This window comes from Arachis hypogaea, chromosome 20 (genome assembly GCF_003086295.3).
Source record: "Arachis hypogaea cultivar Tifrunner chromosome 20, arahy.Tifrunner.gnm2.J5K5, whole genome shotgun sequence".
Classification (NCBI taxonomy): Eukaryota; Viridiplantae; Streptophyta; class Magnoliopsida; order Fabales; family Fabaceae; genus Arachis; species Arachis hypogaea.
This window is the reverse complement of record NC_092055.1, coordinates 33,631,541-33,638,317: the sequence shown is the minus strand read 5'-3', so window position 1 is coordinate 33,638,317 and position 6,777 is coordinate 33,631,541. Positions and strand designations below refer to the sequence as shown.

The following is a 6,777-nucleotide window of genomic DNA, read 5'->3' as shown; positions in this document are numbered from 1 at the left end:
AATTCTTTGGATTCGGGTTCACACTTTGATCATGGTTCCTAGTGATCCATGCATTTGCATAGAACTCTTGAACCATTAAGATCCCAACTTGTTGAATAGGATTAGAGAAAACTTCCCATCTTCTTCTTCTAATCTCTTGTCGGATCTCCGGATATTCGCTCTTTTTGAGCTTGAAAGGGACCTCAGGGATCCCTTTCTTCTTGGCCATAACTTCATAGAAGTGGTCTTGATGGACCTTTGAGATGAATCTCTCCATCTCTCATAACTCAGAGGTGGAAGCAATTGCCTTCCCTTTCCTCTTTCTTGAGGTTTCTCTGGCCTTAGGTGCCATTAATGGTTATGGAAAAATAAAAAGCAATGCTTTTACCACACCAAACTTAAAATGTTTGCTCGTCCCCGAGCAAAAGAAGAAAGAAAGAAGGAGAAGAAGAAGAAAAATGGAGGAGAGGGAGAGAGGTGTGTATTCGGCCAAGGAGAAGAAGAAAGGGTTGTGTTGGGTGAAAATGAAGAAGGAATGAGGGGTTTATATAGGAGCGGGGGGAGGTTTAGGGTTCGGCCATTAGGGTTGGGTTTGGGAGGAAAAAGAGTTTGAATTTTGGAGGTAGGTGGGGTTTATGGGGAAGAGTGGAGGGATGTGAGTGGTTAAGAGGTGATGGGGAAGAGTGATTGAGGTGATTGGTGAAGGGTATTTGGGGAAGAGGGTTATGAAAAGGTGTGAAGAGAGAGTTAGGGTAGGTGGGGATCCTGTGGGGTCAAGGACTTAACATCCCTACTCCAATTAGGCGTGCAAAATGCCCTTTGTATGCAATATTGGCGTTTAACGCCAGACTGCTGCCTGTTTTTGGCGTTAAACTCCCATATGTAGCCTGTTTCTGGCGTTTGACGCTAGGTTGATGCTTGTTTCTGGCGTTAAATGCCAGCTTGGTGCTTGTTTCTGGCGTTAAACGCCAGACAGATGCTTGTTTCTGGCATTTAAACACCAGAGTGCTCTTCCTCCAGGGTGTGCTGTTTCTTTTGCTGTTTTTTTATTCTGTTTTTAATTTTTCAGTAGTTTTTGTGACTCCACATGATCATCAACCTAAAAAAAACATAAAATAACAATAGAAAATAAATAGATATAATTAAATAACATTGGGTTGCCTCCCAACAAGCGCTTCTTTAATGTCAATAGCTTGACAGTGAGCTCTCATGGAGCCTCACAGATATTCAGAGCATTGTTGGGACCTCCCAACACCAAACTTAGAGTTTGAATGTGGGGGTTCAACACCAAACTTAGAGTTTGGTTGTGGCCTCCCAATATCAAACTTAAAGTTTGACTGTGGGGGCTTTGGTTGACTCAGCAGTGAGAGAAGCTTTTCATGCTTACTCTCCATGGTTACAGAAGGAGATCCTTGAGTTTTAAACACAAGGTTGTCCTCATTCAGTTGAAGGACCAACTCTCTTCTGTCCACATCAATCACAGCTTTTGCTGTGGCTAGGAAGGGTCTTCCAAGGATGATGGATTCATCCTCATCCTTCCCAGTGTCTAGGATTATGAAATCAGCAGGGATGTAAAGGCCTTCAACCTTTACTAGCACGTCCTCTACCAGTCCATAAGCCTGTTTTCTTGAGTTGTCTGCCATCTCTTATGAGATTCTGGCAGCTTGCACCTCAAAGATCCCAAGTTTCTCCATTACAGAGAGTGGCATTAAGTTTATTCCTGACCCCAGGTCACACAGAGCCTTCTCAAAGGTCATGGTGCCTATGTTACAGGGAATTAGGAATTTACCAGGATCTTGTTTCTTTTGAGGTAGAGTTTGCTGAACCAAGGCATTTAGTTCCTTGATGAGCAATGGAGGTTCATCCTCCCAAGTCTCATTACCAAATAATTTGGCATTCAGCTTCATGATTGCTCCTAAATATTAAGCAACTTGCTCTTCAACAATGTCTTCATCTTCTTCAGAAGATGAATAGTCATCAGAGCTCATGAATGGTAAAAGGAGGTTCAATGGAATCTCTATGGTCTCTAGATGAGCCTCAGATTCCTTTGGTTCCTCAAAGGGATACTCCTTATTGCTCCTTATTGGTTCCTCAAAGGGATACTCCTTATTGGTCAGTGAATGTCCCAGGAGGTCTTCCTCACTAGGATTGACGTCCTCCTCCTCCTCTTTGAGTTTGGCCACACCAAGTAAGGTAATGGCCTTGCACTCTCTTTTTGGATTCTCTTCTGTATTGCTTGGGAGAGTACTAGGAGGAGTTTCAGTGACCCTTTTACTCAGCTAGCCCACTTGTGCCTCCAAATTTCTAATGAAGGACCTTGTTTTATTCATGAAACTTAGAGTGGCCTTAGATAGATCAGAGACTATATTTGCTAAGCTAGATGGATTCTGCTCAGAATTCTCTGTCTGTTGCTGAGTGGATGATGGAAAAGGCTTGCTATTGTTAAACCTGTTTCTTCCACCATTATTAAAGCCTTGTTGAGGCTTTTGTTGATCCTTCCATGAGAAATTTGGATGATTTCTCCATGAGGGATTATAGGTGTTTCCATAGGGTTCACCCATGTAATTCACCTCTGCTATTGCAGGGTTCTCAAGATCATAAGCTTCTTCTTCAGAAGATGCCTCTTGAGTACTGTTGGATGCAGCTTGCAATCCATTCAGACTCTGAGAAATCATATTGACTTGCTGAGTCAATATTTTATTCTGAGCCAATATGGCATTCAGAGTATCAATTTCAAGAACTCCCTTCCTCTGAGGCGTCCCATTACTCACAGGATTCCTTTCAGAAGTGTACATGAACTGGTTATTTGCAACCATGTCAATGAGTTCCTGAGCTTCTGCAGGAATTTTCTTTAGGTGAATAGATCCACCTGCAGAATGGTCCGATGACATCTTTGATAATTCAGATAGACCATCATAGAATATATCCAGGATGGTCCATTCTGAAAGCATGTCAGAAGGACACTTTTTAGTCAATTGCTTATATCTCTCCCAAGCTTCATAGAGGGATTCACCTTCTTTCTGTTTGAAGGTTTAAACATCCACTCTAAGCTTGCTAAGCTTTTGAGGAGGAAAGAACTTGGCTAAGAAAGCCGTGACTAGCTTATCCCAAGAGTTCAGGCTATCTTTAGGTTGAGAGTCCAACCATATTCTAGCTCTATCTCTTACAGCAAATGGGAAAAGCATAAGCCTGTAGACCTCGGGATCAACCCCATTGGTCTTAACAGTATCACAGATTTGCAAGAATTCAGTTAAGAACTGAAAAGGATCTTCTGATGAAAGTCCATGAAACTTGCAGTTCTGTTGCATCAGAGAAACTAATTGAGGCTTTAGCTCAAAATTGTTTGCTCCAATGGCAGGGATTGAGATGCTTCTTCCATGTAAATTGGAATTTGGTGCAGTAAAGTCACCAAGCATCTTCCTTGTATTGTTATTATTTTCGGCCATGTCTCCTTCTTTTTCGAAAATTTTTGTCAGATTTTCTCCAGAGAGTTGTGCTTTAGCTTCCCTTAGCTTCCTCTTCAGAGTCCTTTTAGGTTTCGGGATCAGCTTCAACAAGAATGTTCTTATCCTTGTTTCTGCACATATGAAAAAGAGAACACAAAAGAAAATATGGAATCCTCTATGTCACAGTATAGAGATTCCTTATGTAAGTATAAGAAGAGAAGAATAGAAGAGGAAAAAGATGAGAATTCAAACACAGAAGAGAAGAGTGGGTTCGAATTTTTGAGTGAAAGAGGGGTCTGAGCAGATAAATAAATAATTAGAATGAGATGAGAGAGGGAAGAATTCGAAAATTAAATAAATAAAATAAGAATATTTTTGTTTTTGTTTTTAATTTAAAATTAAAGTTAAAATTCAAAAGTTTTAAAAAGAAAAATGAAATTAAATTAAATTAGAATTTAAAATAATTAGTTAATTAAAATAAATTTTTGAGAAAGGGGTTAGTAATTTTCGAAAATTAGAGAGAGAAAAGTAGTTAGGTGGTTTTGAAAAAGATATGATTGAAACAAAAAGATAGGATTAATTTGAAAAAGATTTGAAAATCAATTTAAAAAGATAAGAGGTTAGAAAATATTTTGAAATTGATTTTGAAAAAGATGTGATTGACATTTATTTTGAAGAAGTTTTGAAAAAGAAATTTAAAAAGATTTGATTTTGAAAATTAAAGTTGATTACTTGACTAATAAGAAACAAAAAGATATGATTTTAAAATTTAAAGATTGAACCTTTCTTACTAGGCAAGTAACAAACTTAAAATTTTTTTGAATTAATCACATTAATTGTTAGTAAAGATTTTGAAATTATGAAACAAAATAAGAAAAAGATTTTTGAAAATCAATTTGAAATTTTCAAAAATATGAAAGAAAAAATGAAAAAGATTTGATTTTTGAAAAAGATTTGAAAAAGATAGGATTTTTAAATTGAAAATTTGATTTAACTCATAAGAAACAACTAGATTTTAAAAATTTTTGAAAAAGTCAACTCAAATTTTCGAATTTTATGAGATGAAAAAGGGAAAGATATTTTTTTGATTTTTGATTTTTTAATGAAGAAAGAGGAAAACAACCAAAAGATTTAAAACATGAAAATTATGAATCAAAACACACAATGCATGCAAGAACACTTTGAATGTCAAGATGAACACCAAGAACACTTTGAATGTCAAGATGAACACCAAGAACTTATTTTTGAATTTTTTTTAGAAAACAAAAACATGCAAGACACTAAACTTAGAAATTTTCAAACTTTAGACACTATGAATGCAAGAATGCATATGAAAAACAAGATGCAACACACAACAAGAAAATATGAAGATCAAACAAGAGGGTTCATCAAGAACAACTTGAAGATCATGAAGAATGCAATGCATGAATTTTCGAAAAATGCAAGAAAGAGATAAACATGCAATTGACACCAAACTTATGACTTGACATTAGATTCAAGCAAGAAACATAAAATTATTTTTGGTTTTATGATTTTATTAAAATTTTTTTTTGTATTTTTTTCGAAAATTAATTGGAAAAAGAAAATTAAGGATTTCAAAATTTTTAATAAGAATTACAGGAATCATGCAATGTTAGTCTAAAGCTTCGGTCCAGGAATTAGACATGGCTCACTAGCCAGCCAAGCTTCAGCAGATACAAATCAGGCATATAACAACTGATTAGATGAGAGTCCAAGGGCTCTTGCCATGATAGGTGGAAGCCTCAGTCCAAAAATTTAGACATGGCTTGACAGCCAGCCAGGCTTCAACAAATCATGAAGAAACTCTAGAATTCATTCTTAAAAATTCTGAAGAATATAGAATAATTTATTTTTATTAATTATTTTTTTCGAAAAGAATAAAAACAAAAAGCGTAAAATTAAAATAAAATTACCTAATCTGAGCAACAAGATGAACCGTCAGTTGACCAAACTCGAACAATCCCTGGAAATGGCGCCAAAAACTTAATACGCACGTTCATAATTTTAGTTCTTTGTCACAACTTCGCACAACTAACTAGCAAGTGCACTGGGTCGTCCAGGTAATAAACCTTACGTGAGTAAGGGTCGATCCCACGGAGATTGTCGGCTTGAAGCAATCTATGGTCACCTTGTAAATCTCATTCAGGCGGATTTCAAATGGTTATGGTGAATTGATAATTAAAATATAATTAAAATATAAAATAGGATAGAAATACTTATGTAATTCATTGGTGAGAATTTCAGATAAGCGTATAGAGATGCTTTTGTTCCTCCTGAACCTCTGCTTTCCTGCTGTCTTCATCCAATCATTCCTATTCCTTTCCATGGCAAGCTTTATATAGGGCATCACCGTTGTCAATGGCTACTTCCCGTCCTCTCAGTTAAAATGGTCCAAAATGCATTGTCACCGCACAGCTAATCATCTGTCGGTTCTCGATCATACTGGAATAGGATTCAGTAATCCTTTTATGTCTGTCACTATGCCCAGCACTCGCGAGTTTGAAGCTCGTCACAGCCATCCCTTCCCAGATCCTACTCGAAATACCACAGACAAGGTTTAGACTTTCCGGATCTAAAGAATGGCCGCCAATAATTCTAGCCTATACCACGAAGACTCTGATCGTAGATTGATGAGCGGATATTTTATACGCTTTTTGGGGTTAATTTCATATAGTTTTTAGTATGTTTTAGTTAGTTTTTAGTTTATTTCCATTAGTTTTTAGGAAAAACTCATATTTCTGGACTTTACTATGAGTTGTGTGTTTTTCTGTAATTTCAGGTATTTTTCTGGCTGAAATTGAAGGAGCTGAGCAAAAATCTGATTCAGGCTGAAAAAGGACTGCTGATGCTGTTGGATTCTGACCTCCCTGAACTCAAAGTGGATTTTCTGGAGCTACAGAAATCGAAATGGCATGCTTCCAATTGCGTTGGAAAGTAGACATCCAGGGCTTTCCAGAAATATATAATAGTCCATACTTTGCACAAGTATAGACGACATAAACTGGCGTTCAACGCCAGTTCTCTGCCCAATTCTGGCGTCCAGCGCCAGAAAAGGATCAAAAGCTGGAGTTGAACGCCCAAACTGGCACAAAAACTGGCGTTCAACTCCACAAATGGCCTCTGCACGTAGATTGCTTAATTCTCAGCCCCAGCACACACCAAGTGGGCCCCAGAAGTGGGCCTCTGCATCATCCATCATAGTTTACTTATTTGTTGTAAACCTAGGCTACTAGTTTAGTATTTAAACAACTTTTAGAGACTTATTTTGCATCTCATGACATTTTAGATCTGAACTTTATATTATCTGACGGCATGAGTCTCTAAACCCCTT

General features: G+C 37.2%; 1 non-coding gene across 1 annotated transcript; it reads left to right on the top strand.

The window, feature by feature from the left end:
- The first annotated feature begins 2,924 nt into the window (after positions 1-2,924).
- On the top strand, positions 2,925-3,032 carry LOC112788205 (small nucleolar RNA R71). The gene has a single exon (XR_003195579.1). It is a non-coding gene; the product is annotated as a small nucleolar RNA R71 (small nucleolar RNA).
- Positions 3,033-6,777: the final 3,745 nt, after the last annotated feature.